General features: G+C 39.0%; 1 long non-coding RNA gene across 1 annotated transcript; it reads left to right on the top strand.

Moving 5' to 3' along the window:
- Nucleotides 1–4,512: 4,512 nt before the first annotated feature.
- Nucleotides 4,513–5,195, top strand: LOC134227180 (uncharacterized). The gene is made up of 3 exons (XR_009983626.1): nt 4,513–4,639; nt 4,701–4,793; nt 4,900–5,195. It is a non-coding gene; the product is annotated as an uncharacterized LOC134227180 (long non-coding RNA).
- The last annotated feature ends 13,542 nt before the right edge of the window (nt 5,196–18,737 follow it).

Below are 18,737 nucleotides of genomic sequence, written 5' to 3' on the forward strand. Positions count from 1 at the left end.
ATTTGGAATTTTCGCAAAAGTGATCCACCGAGACCGGAGTCTGAATGCCCTAGGACCAGGTTAGACCATATCAATTCCTGGAGGTCACTCTCCTGATTAGAGGTGTGCGCCGCCGCGCCACGCCGCCGCCGTCGGCAGTTTTTGGCACGCCGCCGCCGCCGACATTTTTGCATTTTGTCACGCCGTTTAAAATTTGTCACGCCGCTGATCTATAATTTTCCACGCCGATTGAAATTTTCAGTGGAAACTCCTAAGATTCATTGGATTTTCCGTACAATTTGCTGATAGATCTCTACAACATACAACACGGTTAAAATAACAAAACGTATAGCAGAATTAGCTTACCGTGACATCAAATCAAAAACTATTCTGCTGTCGATGAGCAAATCGAAAACTAAATTTGATATTGGTTTCCGATAGCAAAATAAGTACACAGTTTGATGTAATATCATTCAATTTAGTAATCTACAGCAACATGAGATCAAAATATGTAATCAATCATGATGATTTATACATATTTGAAAACAAGTTATAAATCATTTTGATGTCAAAATCAAAATATTCTATATGCTCTCATTATGTTTTCAGACTTTGGTAGGATATGTAGCCTACAGATATTTGGCCGAGAATCTCATTTGGTCGAACAGTTCCTTTGGCTAAAAAAATCGTGAACTTGTCCTTAGGCTGAAATAGTTGTTTGGTAGAAAGGACAATTTGGTCAAAATGGACATTCGGTCGAAAGTGTCGTTCGACTGAATTGGTCATTTTGCATATTTTCACGAAAATAACCAGAGAATTTTTTGAATTTCGCCTCAAAAACCTGAACTGAAAAAACTTACCCAGAAATTCTTCAAGTTTTTTCAGAATATTCATTTGAAAATTATTTTCAGATTTTCCACGGGAACTACTGTCACGTTTGGAGAACTCTTTGTAATTACCAAGAGAAGTTGTTTAGGATTTACATGAGAATCTCTACAGAGTTTTTAGGGAAGTTGTTCCAAATTTCTACAGGAAACTATTCGGAATATTCACGGAAAGTTCCTATTGAGTCTCTGTTGAGTATTCTTTGAAATTCACACAGAAAATTTTGACTAGTGAAAGATATGCTTTAACGTTGACTTCCCCAATCTAAATTAATCAAGACCAGGGAATCAATTTTTGTTGGATGCGCATACGAAACAAGCGACAAAAGAGAACCAACGACAAAGTTTTGTTTCTGTCGGAGATAATAATGACAAAGATCCGATTTTTTTTGTCAGCAACAAAAAAGAAGACAGTTTTGTTGCTTACTTTTCATCCCGTTATTTTGCATTATCTCTTCAGCAAATTTCGGTTCTATGCTATCATAGTTTCTACTATTATGGAAATATCAGAGCATGCAAGTCAAATAATTCTTGTCATATTGTGTTTGGGTTCTGACAAAGGCTTGTTGCGAGGTGCGAGGTGCGTCAGTAACAAACTCTGTTGACGACAAAGGGTATATTGTTAGGCGTTGTTCGAATATTGATTCCCTGATCAGACGGTTAGTCGTTTATCCTTTATTAGAGTGATTTTTTTTCGCCGAGAGAAGTTCATCATTAAACGGCTAGTTTGGCATAGCTAACTTTAAAACATCGGGAAAATGCTCGGAGTTTTTGACGATTGTTTTTGGATTTCTTCAGAAAATCCTTTCTATTTTCGATTAAAAACTCTTGGTAAGTTTCATTCCCTTCCAATAAGACCGAAAGTGGCAGACGGCCGAGCTGGTAATTTGGCTGAAAAAGCCGTTTGCTCTAACAGGTCGTCTGGCCGAAACCATTGTCCAAAAATGCCATTCACCAGAAATAGTTTTTTGACAGAATGGGCCATTTGGCCAAAAATGTCATTTGGTCAAACGGAGTCATACGGCCAAATTTAAATGACTGAACCTCGTACTGAACGGGTAAGGGAACGTCCCCAAATTACGTAACGCTTAGAGGGGGGGAGGGGTGAGGTGACATAGGGGGGAGGGGGTTGAAAAAGTTTAAGTTTTATGTTACGTAATTAATGGATCTTCCCTAATATGGTCAGAAATGGCCACTTGTTTGGCGAAATGGCCTTTTTGTCAATTGACCATTGAACAAAATTCCGTGGCCTCTTTATTTTTAGGTCAATACTAGGTTTTAGTCCAAAAGACATCTAGCCATGTACCATTTAGCAAAACGGAAACTGTTATCAGATACTGGTTTGACCGAAAAGCGATGTACATCCAAAAGGAAAATTTGGACGGACTTGTAAAAAGTTGTTTACCCTAACAGATCATTTGGCTGAAAATGCCGTTCGGGTAAAAAAGTCGTTTGACCAAATATACATCATTTGACCAAAAATGCCGTTTGGTAAAAAAATGGCATTTGGCTAAAAAAGCCATTTGGCCCTTAAATGTCCTTTCTGCAACCTTCTTTGAAAAGTGTCGTTCGGCTGAATTGATCATTTTGCCAAAGAAGACGTTTATCCGAATTGGTCATTTGACAGAAAATGCTGGTCGGCCAGAAGGGTTGTTTTGCAGAAAGGACATTTTTGGGCCACATTACCATTCCTACCAAACACCATTTTTGGTCAAATGATCTATTTGTTTAAACGATTTTTTCGGCCAAACTACCAATTCGGCTGAATGTCCATTTCGACTGTATGTCGTTTTGGTAAAAATACATTTTTGGTCAAACAATTTTTGACCTGATAACAGTTCCGGATAAACGTTCAATTCGGTTTAATGGGATTTGGTTAGATGGCTTTTGGCTTAAATGTTAGTATCGACTTAAAAGTAGAGAGGTTACGAAATTTCGTTCAACGTAAATGTCATTAGGCCAAACGGATGGATATTATGGCTAAATTACCTATTCAGCTATTGACATTTGGCTGTAAGACCTGTTGGTCTAAACGATATTTTCGGACAAATGACCCATTCTGTCAAATGACCATATCGGCCAATCGGCATTTTTGGGCTGATGACCTATTCGGCCAAACGACCTGTTAGGGGAAACGACTTTTTCGGCCAAATTACCAGTTCGGACATACGGCTTTCGGCCAATGGAATTTCCCGAGAATTTCTAACGGACAATACACTAGTCGTTCGATAACTGTAATATGACACATTCTAGACGTCAAACAATTGTCAAACATCGTCAAAATTGAAGTGCATCTGATTGTTCACCGCTATGCAGTGATCATCAACTTTGAAATAGTTTTGAAACTCAGCTGTTCGATAACTGCAAAACTGATGTAACTTTCGAAATGCAGTTAAAAGAATTGCAGTTAAATGACAGGCAGTTATCGAACGTCTACTGTACAAAGAATTTCCCGTAGAATTCCAAGAATTTCGAACAATTTTTCGTTGAATCGTTTTGAACAATCCTCCGCGGAAATACTAAAGAAGTTTCCAATAAACTTACGGAGATTTTCTCCTGAATATTCCAGAGAATTGACTGTTTTATCGTTGGCCATGTCAAACAAGCCGTCTTTATTATTCTAGACTGAGAAAGCCAACGGTAAAACACCTATTCAACCAGCCGCACTCTACTACAATTATCAATAATGTTCTGTACAAATTTGGAAGAATACTTTTTTTTTTTGTAAAAATTCTGAAGTTTCTCATGTAAATTGCGACAAATTTTCTGCTGAAATTCCAAACAGTTTTATTTGGGAATTCAAAATAGCTTCTCTTGGTAATTTCAAAGATTTCTCGAAACTTCAAACAATCCGAAAATATTTTCCAAATTTTGGTTTTTCTCCAGATTTTTCTGGAGAAGTTCACTAGAGTTTTCATGCGAAAATAAAAAAAATCTTCTTTTAATGTCCTGAAAATATGCCGAAAAAACGCAAAAAAAAATCATAGAAAAACGTGATGAAAACAATGGCTACGCCGATTCACGCCGCCGCCCCCGCCGTGTAAAATGGCTTTCGGCGTGACGCCGAAAACGCCGCCGCCGCCGACCAAAATTCTGCCAAACGCCGCCGCCGACGAATATCGGACCGGCGCACACCTCTACTCCTGATCGCAAAACAATGACATATAATGCGTCGCAAGTGATATTTGAAAATTTCGCAAAAGTGGTCCACCGACAGATTCCGGATGCCTTAGGACCATGCCAATGTGGCCAGGTTTGGCCATATCAATTCCTGGAGGTCACTTTCGAGCTCCTGATCGCAAAATTATGACATATGATGTGTCGCAAGTCATATTTGGAACTTTCGCAAAATTGGTCCACCGGAACCGGATTTAGGATGCCCTAGGACCATGACAATGTGGCCAGCTTAGGCCATATCTATTCCTGGAGGTCACTTTCGAGCTCCTGATCGCAAAATTATGACATACACGCAGCTTAATTTCGTACGATTAAACTAAAAAAGTATATTGTTGATTCTAACAATCGATTGATTATTGAATCAAAATAAATTTGATTGTTGATTCAACAATATTTTATGTTTAAACAACAATATTATTTTTATTTCAACAATTTTTATTGTTGAGCCGAGTTGCGTCTATAAAAATAGCCGTGTATGTTTACCTTTTATATTTGTTCTATGTTTTAAAAGGTTTTAAACAAATTTAACGATTCCTTCGTGGTAAGAAACAAACTGTTTCCACGAGAAGTGAAAATAAATGTTTGGTGCAAACATGATTGTACGTAAGTTAAACTCATACATTATTATTATTTAGTTACAAATTTTTGTCTCATTTTCAGGATAATGAGGATCCGGAACCAAAAAAGGAAAGAGCTACGCGTAGATAAGTCGTCTTCATTCACTCCCGGCTGAACGGATGATGAAAAGGCCAGGTATGAAGGGTTATTTTAATTATTATTTCGCAGTTAATCAAATTATTTCATTATAAAATCAAACCTATAGTTTCAAAAGATGTATTTCAAAGTATTTCATTTTCAGGGCTTTTCTGCAGAGATATCAGTATTCTCTACTTCCGTGTCCAGCTTCGCTTCACATTATTATCAACAACAGAAGATTGGCCAACAAAATAATATGAATATTGTAATCAAATGATAAAAATAAAATATTTTATGAGCATTAACTTGTTTTTGTTTACTATCGAAATAAAGAAATAAGGTACAAACATATAGATAATTATTTCAACAATATCATATTGTTGAATCAATCGTATTCATACATTGAATCAACAATTTTATAACATTTATTTCAACAATAATATTGTTGTTTTTACAATAACGCGACTGGTTGAATGATTGTAAAAACAACAATATTATGGATTGATTCAAACGATAAATATTATTAGCCCAGCTAACAATATTTATTGTTGAATTTGATCCAGAATATTGATGTTTCTACAATAAATTTTTCTGCGTGTGTACATATGATTAAGGTACTAAGGATATGATTAAAACCAACTTTAATCTTAAACAATGAAACGTTTCAAAAATCCAGGCCAAGTATTTTTCTGTCAAACAGTGAATTAGTTTTGTAGCATGTTTTATTATTTCGTATGTAATCAATTAATGTTTATGTTACCAGAAATGCAAAAAATTGCGAAAGTCAAATGTCCTCTCTAAATGGCCTAAACTTAAAATAACAATCACAAGGCAATACAATTTTAAGTAGCTAGTAAGAAAATATAACTTTTCATTAGTAGATTAACTGAAATTGAAACGAAATAAATAGGTTCGAACGTTTTTTTAGCATATAGAAAAATATCAAATATGTTTAACTTACAAACTTTTTTCTAATATCAAAGTTAAAACCACTTTGGGAAAGATTATACTTTAAACAAATAAAATGATCAGTTGAACATTTTTTAAGTGGATTGAGTATCAAGTTTGTAAGGTGAAAATATTGTCAAATATATAATAACACATGGCAAATTACCAAGACCCTAATTCCTTAGAAACAGATGGTAACCCCACTGTCGTTAGATAATCGCACTTTAAGGCTCTCTGGCTCTGATTTGACGGCCAAGATGGGGGCTCAAATTGAAGATAATTTTCGAGAGCCGAATTCATCGATGGTCTTCTTCTACGCAATCCGCACCTCCTGAGGGGCATGGCCAACCGACTGGTTGCGCTTTCCGATTGTTCACCCACCCCACGCCTAACCGATGGGCCTCTCCCTGGCGAGGTGGTGTTGTTATCGGATTACCATTTGTTACACGTGTTTAATTCTTGCCTTTGGTCCTTTTGTTGCCTCTTATGGCGGTGCCGGTAATAATTCGGCTAATAGAGTGCCGGAGCGTTCCTCCTCGTCTTGTATCGCGCGCGCCCATTGAAGACGAGATAATAATTATAGAAATGAATGACTCTTGAATGTCGAATTATCATTGCACCTTCGAGTGAAAACCCAGGGCTGGAATGAGGAGCGGCGAATTTATCTTACAGTTGACCTTTTTCGTACTCTAAGTGCACGTAACAGCTCAATCACTTCAGTAACGTACTTTAAATATGAGGCCCAGAGACACATTGAGGTGATGTCTGTATGAGTGTATACATAGGTGGGATTTTCCGATACATTTTTAGTACACGAGAAAGGCACATTTTTAGTACACACGAAAGTGATCTGGGTTTTTTAACCATTCGATCACGGAAGATTTAACTATTTTATACAGTATTCTAAAAATATTTATCATCGATAATTATTAGAAAGTAAACCAACCAATAAGCATCGCAAGCACAGACATTTAAATCGAGCAGCTTGCGGGTTTTACTCCAATCCTCAATTCGAACAAGATTTTGCGTAAAGCGGACACGCACATCTGTATCGTCACCTCTGCGTGCAACCCGATTGGGCTGCATCTTTTTTAGTTTTTTTAATTGATTTTATTTTGATAGTTGTTGTTTCTGCTGCAATTTTAATAATAGACCCACAACATTCCGTTTGTTTTTATGCCCAAATTTTTTTTTTTGAAGACTTCGTATTCAGCTGCGCGCTATGAATACAACTTCGTATGATATGACTGTCATATAATTAATGCTAGAAGAGCTGCATTGAATTGCCAACGTCAAACCTCGACACGGTGGCTGACGCCGTGACTTTTTGTATGACAAAGCTCGTCGAATAATTCGTGACGCTACCCTACTTATCGAGAATCAGATTCCAAAACATGACCACTTCACATGAATAAAAAAAAATCATTATTTTCATCAAATACTATAATTGTTGTTCAACTTCCCTTATGGCCGGCCCTCATCAAACCTTTCTTTGGCTTGCGAACTAACAATAATGATGTGTATTCTTCATTGATATCAGCCGAGCAACATTCCATCTCGTCGCCGTGGGTCGATTGCTTGCTAGTACGAAGTGCGAAGAAGCTAAAAGCCCGCCATGAGTAGCCGACCATCTCCGCGGTCGCGTACTAGATTCGGCATTTGATGAAGGACCCCTCTTACCTCTATACGTCGTCGCTACAATACAGAAGGAAGGCAGCGAGACTCCGCAGGTGATCGATATCATTTCGGATTTGAATGTTTCGTTAACTCTTTTCATCTGCCGCCATCCAGTCGATCAGTGCAAGAGCTTATCCGAAAAGCAGTTCATCAATCGATGATGTGGAAATTTCATACATTGTTACATTCAGTATTGACTCGCCGTTTCATAATAAGTAATTGTTTGTTGCCGACGTTACGGTAGATCTCGTTTCATCTCACTCTTGCTTGTTCGGAGATGGAGATGAGGTTGACCATAATGGTAAATCCAAGCGGTGCTAATTGTTGGAATAATCTAATATGCTATCCGACAATGGAGAGCATCAGGCTTGGTTCAATCAGCACCGTTCTGTGAGATGATGAATAACCCATTCATTCAATATGAATCCTAATTATATTTCAGACAAGGGATCCGACATATCATGTTGTGAATGTGACTGGATATTTTGACTAGTGACAAACTAAAAAGGTGTTTCAAAAAGTGCAGCTCATGAAGTTTTGATGATTTTCTGCTTGTGAAGTGATATATGAAAAGTTTTAATGCCTATTAACACTATGAATTATTATCTTCATTTTGGATACATATTTCACTTATTTAGTTATGCTAGTATAACGTAGTACATAAATAGTTTCAAAACAATATCTAAACCAACGCTTTTATGACAAAGGCTGCTAAAAACTTGATTCAGGATGCTGTCAAAATACACTGGAAAAACATAACTATTTTTTATTAGATAATCACATTGAGAATGTCAACAAATTATCTATATCTTCGTTTATTATAAATAGTTAAAGCTGCTATAATTACGTTAATAATCTTTCTATTTAGCCTTTCTACGCCATAATAATTAACTCTCAAAAAATTCAGCTTTTGTGTAGAGAACAACTAGTTAAGCTATGAAAAACATGGACGAAAACAGCTTTCCTCTAAAACAAACAAAACTGATAAAAGCAACGATCTTCTTCTTCTTCTTCTTCTTCTTGGCATTACATCCCCACACTGGGACAGAGCCGCCTCGCAGCTTAGTGTTCATTAAGCACTTCCACAGTTTTTAACTGCGAGGTTTCTTAGCCAGGTTACCATTTTTGCATTCGTATATCATGAGGCTAGCACGATGATACTTTTATGCCCAGGGAAGTCGAGACAATTTCCAATCCGAAAATTGCCTAGACCGGCACCGGGAATCGAACCCAGCCACCCTCAGCATGGTCTTGCTTTGTAGCCGCGCGTCTTACCGCACGGCTAAGGAGGGCCCAAAAGCAACGATATAAAATTGAATATTTCGGCCAAACACTCCAGTTTATTCGAACCCCGCCGGTGACCACGGCAAGGTGTTTGTTGTCGTGCCTGCTGATCAATATTGCGTTCGAAGATGTCATGCGGAGAGCCTGGTTTAATAACTGAAGTATGATTTTCAGCAAATTCAGTCAAATTATTTGCTTGGCGGAAGATACAGACTAGGGCAGTTCAAATTTCAAAAATGTTTGAAAATTCCAACTCCCATATGTCTAATAGCATCATTTTGATAATATAGGAGTCCTGGCAAAATTTCAGGCAATTCGGTGGCCATTTAGGGGTGGCGCGAAGTCAATTTATGTTTATATGGAAATTTGTATGGGAAAAACTTAAAATTTATTCAAATCCCCCTACAACTCTTAAATCGTGATGAATTCAAATAAACATCCCCGACCTCCATTCCCAGTGTGGGGATGTAATGTAATTCTTCTTCTACATTGGAACATTGGCAAAATAAACATCCCCAACCTCCATTCCCAGTGTGGGGATGTAATGTAATTCTTCTTCTACATTGGAACATTGGCACTTCCACAGTGCTTAATGCGAGGTTTCTGAGCCAAGCTACAATTTTTGGATTCATTGGCATGGGGAATGCTAGGTAATGTGTTCAATTAGTACTTCACGCATCTGAAGGAATAAAAAACCCCATTTCACGGTCCTTCCCGAGCATGAGAAATTGGCGCAATAATACCTAGTTCTGTTATTGACACCATACTCTGTTATGAACTAGCCCTGCATAAGAGGTAAAATACCAAAGAAATAATACGAAAGAATAATATGCACAATACTTAAGCCATAACATACTCTGTTATTAAATTATATTCCAATACCAAATGCATAACAAATTATTATTCGTTTGGTATTATGCGTATTATGCCTCAAGTATTCTGCCTAAAAGTTTTTGATATTATTTTTTGATATTTTACCTATTATGCAAGGCTAGTTCATACCAATTTCTGTTATTGAGGTCGTCGCTCCTGCTAGGGTTAGCCTCTTATCCAGCAGCTCACCGCCGAAGTTCAAACAACCTGAGAAAAAATCGGGTAATGGACCAATCCCGGTGAGAAATAGGATCGTACGAGGGGCAAATTCTTAAACTACAGCCTAATTAACATCAATGCTCCAACGAACGATAAGGCCTACGGAGAGTGCCCAACACACGAGGTCAAGAGTCAGATGCTGGTGCCTAGTACCCAATACAATAGTCAACGGATTACTGTAGCAAGGACAGAGAGGGGACGAATCCACTGCAGAAAAAACGGCAGAATGAAAAGAATGTGATAGGTAAAGCGCAAGAGAACATGGATAGAAACGATATGCAGAGGTTTTATGCAACTGGGCCGCGATCTTGGCCGCGACATATGGCTTCGCCAGTGCCCGCCATGTGCAGTGACCGCGAGGGAAATTCGCTGACAGGCAAGACTATGATGACAACCATGTGGAGAGAGCACTTCGAGGATTTGTTGAACAGTAAAAAAATCATAAGGGTTGTGTACAAGACACGACCGCCCGACGTAAACTATGTAAAACAGTTTGGTGAAATGAAGAATCTAGTGCCAGTGCAAGAATACATGTTTGCAGCAGCTCTCTACAATACGCGCTCGTTATTCTGCTACGAACGGCGACGTAATTCTGCTACGACGTCGTACTTTGAACAAATTCGTCTCGCCTCAATCTTCCTATGCTTAAAATGATATCCATGAGAAGAATCGATTAATTCCCAATAATGCATATTTCGAATCACTAACGACCACACGACCCACGCCATAGGCTGGAATAACAAAATCAAATAAGAAAAATAAGAAAGAATTAAACTTGACTGCCACTGAAGCCATCCATGCGAATACATATTTGTAGCATCTCCCTCCGACGCGCGCTCGTGATTCTGCTACGGACGCCAGGCAACTTTAGGCGTCTCCAAGCGGTTAATTTGCACTTTGAAAAAAGGTCGCCTCGCCTCAATCTTCCTTTGTATAGAATGGAAGCCCTGAGAAGAACCGATTTTTCCAATATCCCATATGTATTTGGAATAAAATTTGCTCAGCAACTCCGCCGATGCTTAGAGATGTCGTAAAATCTCGATTAATCGATTAGTAACTATTCGATTACTCTCGATTCTTGACGATAATTGAATCGATTCATCGTTGAGTAGTAATCGAATCAAAATTAATCGATTATCATAACGATGAATCGATTAATTGAAGTAATCGAAATCTAATAGTTGTCGTAAAATCCCGATTAATCGATTACTCTCGATTCTTGTCGATTATTGAATCGATTAATCGTTGGGAAGTAATCGATTTAAAAATTAATCGATTAGCACAACAAATAATCGATTAATCGAAGTAATCGATTAATTTGCGACATCTCTAAAGATGCTGGGACCGCTCTCCGCTATATTTCAAATGAAATGCCACGCGCGCGGGGGAAAGCAGTTTTCTTATAATCAATAAAGATGGCCTATTAGTCCCGCCGCTTTGTTGTCCGGTATGACTCCAAATATTGTGTACCCGTCACACATTTACTAAAGGGGCGTGACTACAGGTTTAACTTTATTGATTACAAGAAAGCAGCTCTTCCGCGCGCGCGAGCCATTTCGTTCGAGATGTCATGAAAAGCAGATCGTAGTCCCACCATCGGCTTCGGCGGAGCTGCTACCGGAAATTTCATTCTCATCGATGGTGTGGTTCATGTGGTCGTTCGTGCTCAGATTTAAATTTCTTGTCTGAAGTACTAATGATTGGCTACCATCAGAGAAAGTAGCTCTTAAGTCACAACTTGAGGCGAGATGAATTTTGATCAAAGTAGAACTTAATTGCTTGGTGATGGCAGATTGTTTTCCGTCGGCAGTAGAATCACGAGAGCACGATTCAGAGAAAGACTTATAATTTTGGTAGATAGTCATCCATGCGAAAACATTTTTGCAGCTTCTCCGTTTGACGCGCGCTCGTGATTCTACATACATACAGAAAACATACGATGATTCAACTCATCCATGAGTTTTTAGGTGCTGAAATGCCACGCGCGCGCGTGAGAGCAGTTTTCTTATAATCAATAAAGTTGGCTCATTAGTCCCGCCTCTTTATTGTCCGGTATCACTGCAAATATTGTGTAACCGTCACAAACCCCCCAAAGGGGCGTGGCTACGGGTTCAACTTTATTGATTACAAGAAAGCAGCTCTTCCACGCGCGCGAGCCATTTCGTTCGAGATGTCGCGGAAAGCAGATCGTGGTACCACCTTCGGCATCGGCGGAGCTCCTACCGGAAATGTTATTCCCGGCGATGGTGTGGGTCGCGCGACGTCGTCATTAACATTAGCAGCGCTCAGTTTAAATTGTATGATGTAGGAGGCATGATGGCTTTGGCAGGTTTTGTTTTATTATTGTCAGGGGGGTTTTTGTTGACCAAATTTTATGAAATTTGGCCACAATATTCTTTGATATGCTATGATATGATATTTGATATGAAGTACTAACGATCGGCTACCATCAATGAAAGTGGCTCTTGGGAGCGTCCTCAAATTACGTAACGCTTAGAGGGGAGGGATGGTTGGGCGAAGTGTGACGACCCATACATAATTTTTATATGCTTCATACAAAAGTGTGACATAGGGGAGGGGGTTGAAAATGCCCAATTTTGCGTTACGTAATTAAAGGATTTTCCCTTAAGGTGACTCGGGAGGCACTACACACCGTATTATTTTTCCTATCTTTTGTTTCTTTCTAACATTGTCACCTCGTAATTTTGGAATGGTGTATTTCGGTTTCTAGATGTTTGATGTAACTGTAAATGTATCAGTATCTAGATTGCGAGTAAGCACGTGCCGGTGATACTTTTCCAAAATCATATTTGTATTGGAAAAAAAATTAAGCATTAATGATAATCAATAGTATCAATAGAGTTGGCAAATTGCTGAAGGGTTTCCGAATCGACTGATAAGCAGATGTCGAAAATAAGATAAAGACACTATCAGCGTTTGAAATCTATCCTAATTTTTGTGACAGTCTCGAATTTGGAAATTTCCGTTTTAAACCATGTATCTGAGTCTTCCCCTTAGACGAAGTTTACGTCAAAAAATCTGTAGCAAACATCAATACTGACGCCATACAATTTTTTTCAGTCATAATGCGAATCAATTGTTTGCATGGTCTCCTTCCGATACTTGCTTGGGATCCAACTACCGACGTTAGCGTTGCGCTTCGAATAAAGTTCATCTCGGAAGCGATTTCTTTTTCAATTAACAGGAAAAATACAAAATTAATCTCGCGGGAAAATTTCATGTTGTGCCGACAACTTCCAAATCGTTGTAAACGCCACATTAGTGAATAAATTTCTGTAGCAATCTTCCAATGACAGCCTATGCTCGGACCGGCACTAATGCTATGATTCCGCTACCGATGCCAAACAATTATGCTTTGTTCTATGAAGAAAGTTCGTCTAATATCAACATTCTCAATCACTAAAATCATACAACTCCGAATTACGCTAGAAAATTTTACCGAAGAATTTTCCAGTTCCTAACGGTTGCACTTTAGGAAAATTATTTCAACTTAACCTTCCTCCCAAATATAATGATGGTCCTGAAAAGAACCGATTAATTGCTACTTATGTGCCTGATCAGCTGCCACTGGGCTGCGCGACCGCCATCCGATGATTCGGCTCAACGAACGCCGTCGATTGCCAGATCCGCCGAAGATGGGACACGGATGAAAATGATGTGCTGCTGCTTCCACTACCGCCACCACCACCGACCGAAAAAAATTCATCCGCACCACCACACCGCTGAGACAGCCGTTGTCACTGGGACCGCTTCTGAACGCCCTGGTCCGCTCGCCGTGACATCCAGAATGAAAATGACGCGCGCACGCGAAACACGGGGCTTTTTATACACAGGGAAAACGAAGCAGTGGATCAAAAGGCCCGTACCTTACTGCAATCTGATGTCCGTGTTGGGGATTTATGAACGGAATTGAATTTTTCACCCGGTTTGGAAAGAAACAACATTTTCAATAGTTTAACGTTGATAATCAATAGTATCAATAGAATTGGCAAATTGCTGGAGAGTTTCTGAATCGATTGATAAGCAAATGTCGAAAATCCATCGAAAGATAAAGACGCTATTAGCGTTTGAAATCTATCCTAATTTCGTGACGGTCTCAAATTTGGAAATTTCGGTTTTACACCCTGTATCTGAGTCTTCCCCTTAGACGTAGTTTACGTCAAAACACGTCCGTACGTGCTGCTGTCTCGAACTGGGGGAGCGTGAATGCTGCCACGCGCGCGGGGGAGAGCAGTTTTCTTATAACCAATAAAGATGGCTCATTAGTCCCTCCTCTTTGTTGTCCGGTATGACTGCAAATATTGTGTAACCGTCAAACACTCACCAAAGGGGCGTGGCTACAAGTTCAAGTTTATTGATTACAAGAAAGCAGCTCTTCCGCGCGCGCGAGCCATTTCGTTCGAGATGTCGCGGAGACCAGACCATGGTACCACCTTCGGCATCGGCGGAGCTCCTACCGGAAATTTTATTCCCGGCGATGGTGTGGGTTGCGCGGTCGTCGTCGTCGTCAGCATCAACAGCACTCAGATGGAATTTTCTTGCGTGTCTACGATGGCGGCTATGGTGGTGTTTATTTCTGCAACGGTTGCGTCTGAAGTGTCATCAGTGAAAGCAGCTCTTAAGGCATAATTTGAGGCGAGACGAATTTTGATCAAAGTTCATATTAATCGCTTGGTGATGGCTGATAGTTTCCGTCGGTGGCGGAATCACGACCGTGCGTCAGGAACGCTACAAAATTTATTCGCATGGATAGCATCAAAACCAGTGAAATTTCCCTCAAGATTATTATTTTGGTAGATAGACTGCTACTTGTTTCAAGTTTAATTTCCATCCATGCGAATACATTTTTGCAGCTTCTCCTTCTGACGCACGCTCTTCGTTCCCACCGATGGCGTAGGTAGTGCTCGTAACAGGATCGTTGCTACAGAGAATCCATCGATGGCAATCTGTTGCAGTGTAGCGGTAAAACCATAGAGCCAGCATCTGCATTTGAGTGAAATACTCTTGTGATATTCTGACTATCGAATGGTTGCTGTTGTGTTGGTGATTAGAAATCCGCATGATCTGAAATCTGTCCTTTTCAGGGCATTAAATTTTTCATTGGAGGAATTTGGTTTGACTGAGAGTAAATTCATGAGATTGTTGCAAAATATCGGTAGCAGTAACGCAAAAATTCATAAGATTCAATCCATCATTCGACTTCTGCAGAGAAAGTGATTAAAAATCCATCGAAAGATAAAGACGCTATTAGCGTTTGAAATCTATCCTAATTTCGTGACGGTCTCGAATTTGGAAATTTCCGTTTTACACCCTGTATCTAAGTATTCCCCTTAGACGTAGTTTACGTCAAAAAATTATTTCATCTTAACCTTCCTCTCAAACATAATGGTGGTCCTGAAAAGAACCGATTCATTACCACTTATGTGCCTCATAAACAGCACGACGTTGATTGCCAGATTCAACGATGCTGTTGGGAACACGGATGTAAAGATGTACTGCTGTTGCCACGACCGCCACCACCACCTGACGAAAAATTTCATCCGCATCATCACTCATAAATCTCAATCAACGAGTCCTCCCATGCTAACGAAATCGTCCGTTCTCCGTGACATGCAGAATGAAAATGACGCGCGCACGCGAAACACGGGGCTTTTTATACACAGGGAAAACGAAGCAGTGGATCTAAAGGCCCGTACGTTACTGCAATCTGATGTCCGTGTTGGGGGTTTATGAACGGGATTGAATTTTTCCCCCGGTTTGGAAAGAAATAACATTTTCAATAGTTAAGCGTTGATAATCAATAGTATCAACAAATTTGATAAATTGCTGTAGAGTTTCCGGATCGATTGATAAGCAAATGTCGAAAATCCATCGAAAGATAAAGACGCTATTACCGTTTGAAATCTTACATGATTTCGTGACGGTCCCCAATTTGGAAATTTTCATTTTGCACCCTGTATCCGAGGCTTCCCCTTAGACGTAGTTTACGTCAAAAAGTATTATGAAGCTGGATGGACATAGTTGACGACGGCCATGCTGTAGAACCAACGAAACTGAATGAGGTTAAAAGGGTTCTAAATTGGCTGAAATTTCATTAGGAATCTCTTTCGTACAATCCTATAAAAATTTCTGCAGAAATTAATAGGTTTCTTTCTAAAATCCATTTAGGTTCTCTTTGGGAAATTCCTTTAGTAAAACCATACAATATTCCTGCAGGAATTCATTCGAAAAATCGCTAGAGAATGAACTAGTTTCCGATGGAATTCCCAACCCATGTGAATTTTCTATAGTATTCTCCGAGGGAATTTCTTAAGTAATGTTGGAAAGAGATTATGGAAGCATTTCCGGTCAAATTTTTGAAGAAATTCTCGGAAGAACTTTGGGAACTGAAGGAATTCTCAAATAAAAATTAGTAGGACCTTTTAAGAAAATTTCGAAGAAATCCCCCCAGACATTTTCAAAGAAATTCCTAAAAGAATTTCCTAATGCATCCCAAATCAATTTAAGGAATTCACAAATAAATCTCCGAAGAAATTTCCAAAGAAGTTTTGAACGAATTTCTGAAGAGATCCCGAGAAAAATCAAAAGAAAAGGAGAATGTCATGAAGGAATTCCTGAGGGAAATGTTCATGAAAGTCTTCCTAAAGTTACCCATGATGATTGTACACTCCGTGTTGTCCGCAGCAAAACCGAATGTAATGACTTGTTCCAGGTCGCTCGTTTATGGACCGCTAGTCGCCACTCTCCCTGCACGCCGGCCGAACGCGCATCTTCCTCGATTACACACAACCAGCGAGTTCGGCGTCTACCCCAAAACCCACCTGAGAACCTGGAAATTCTCTACAAAACTTTTGCAAGTCTCTCTTCCAGCATACGCACTACATATCCTGCCCACTGTATCTGTCGTATATCATCAGCCTGCTGATTTCTGCATTTTTGTACCATTCACCGCCATTCACCATTTTCCACCACACCGCCAAATATTGAGCGCAGTATTTTCCATTCAAACACTCCGAGAATTCGATAGTTTGCATCTTTTAACGTCTATGCTTTATGGGCGACTGAAAGAATGAACGATGTGTGCAAATCTAGTTTTGTCAATGTCTGTATGTAGCTTCCTAAAGTTACCAAAGAATTTACTGGAGACATTTCCAAAGGAATATCCGGAGAATACCTTAATAATTTTCCCAAGGTTTTCCTAAACAAGTTTCTGAAGGAACGCGTGGAACTAAGTTCTGAAGGAAATTCCAACGAATACCCGAAATAATCCAAAAGACTTTCTGGAATCCGTTTCCGAAGGATTTTTTGTAGAGCTCTTTGAGGCTATTTCCGAGGGAGTTTATGGACGAATCTCCGTAGAAATTTCTGGAGGAAATTGCGAATCAATTACTGGAAAAAAAATCCTGGCAAAATATAGAAATTACTTAAGGAATGCCAATATGTACATATTTCTTTCGAAATTCTATTAGGAATTTCGTCATTAATTCCTTTGAGAATTATTCCGGAAATTCCTTCAAAAATTTCTTCCAAAAATCATTTATGGATTCCTCCGGAGATTCTTTAAGGATTTCTATTGAAAAGTCTCTTAGAAATACCTTCAAAAACTCTTTTAGCAGTTCCAATGGGAATTATTTTCGAAAATCAATTCTCTTTCAAAAATCTTTCCAATCTTTTTCCAATCCTCTTTCAAAAATGCCTTTGAAAATTCATTTGGAAATTTCTGCAAACAAAATTCAAAATTTCGAAAGTTTATTTGACAACTCATCAATTTTTTTCCTTAATTTTTTTTAAAAAATCGTCTAAAATTTCTTTGTACACAGAAAAAAAATTTCTTTGTACACAAAAAAAAATCTTAGGATATTTCCTCAGGGATTTCTTTAAAAGTTTCTTTAAAAAGCCACTGAGAGTCCTTCGTTGATTTAGTCGGAAATTCTTTTGGATTTTCTTCCAGGAAATCATTTGAAAATTAATTAGATAATGAAATAGTTTCCGATGGAGTTACTAATTTCATTTTCGAAAAATAAAACAGAAAAATAAACAACAAACACTAAAAAATTTCGAAGGTATTGCTGAAAGACTTTCGGAAAGATCTCATGAAGGCATTTTCGAAAGAATTCCTGCAGGAGGTTCTGGAAGATTTACCGGAGAATGTTTTAAAGGAATTGGTGGAAGGAGTTCTGAAGACGGTGAAGCTTTTTTTTTGTGTCTTTATTAGGGAGACTTTCAGCCCGAGGCTGGCTCGCCTCCGTCGGTGAAGCATTTTGCAAGAGCTTTCGGGACTTAAATGGACACACTGGAGCACTATCGTTTTTTTTTTAACTTTATTAATATGTTTTTTTAATCTACAGATTAAGTTCAACACCGGTACTATCGGTTTGATATAATGCGTAGTTGTCCTGATAGACCAATTGAACTCAACTCCCGGACAATTTGGAGACCCTAGAGCATCTGCGTTGGATTTATTTGAATGGTGAAGCATTCGCATGGACTCTAGGAACTTATATGGACACGCTGGGTTGTTATCGGTTTGATGCCAGGCATAGTTGACCGAGTAGACCAAATGAAATTAACTCCCGAACAATTTGGAGACCCTAGAACATCAGCGTTAGACTTTTATGAACAATTAAGCATTCACAAATGCTCTAGGGACTTATGTATATGGACACGCTTGAGTACTTTTGGTTTGATATCAGGCGTAGTTGTCCGGGTAGACCAATTGAACTCAACTCTCGGACAACTTGGAAACGCTAGAACATCTGCGTTAAACTTATTTGAACGGTGAATGATTCGCAAGGGCTTTAGGGACTTCTATGGACATGTTGGATTACTGTAGGTTCATGCTTCATGCACATAAAATTGTCATTTATTTAGAGCAACTTTCAGAGGTATTGGAGACCTTATGATAGTTGTTGGTACATGGCGCCGGGAGTGGGTAGGACAAGTAGAACATGTCCTACGTACGATTTTTCCCGGGTAGGA

Source organism: Armigeres subalbatus, chromosome 3, assembly GCF_024139115.2.
Source record: "Armigeres subalbatus isolate Guangzhou_Male chromosome 3, GZ_Asu_2, whole genome shotgun sequence".
NCBI classification, from domain to species: Eukaryota; Metazoa; Arthropoda; class Insecta; order Diptera; family Culicidae; genus Armigeres; species Armigeres subalbatus.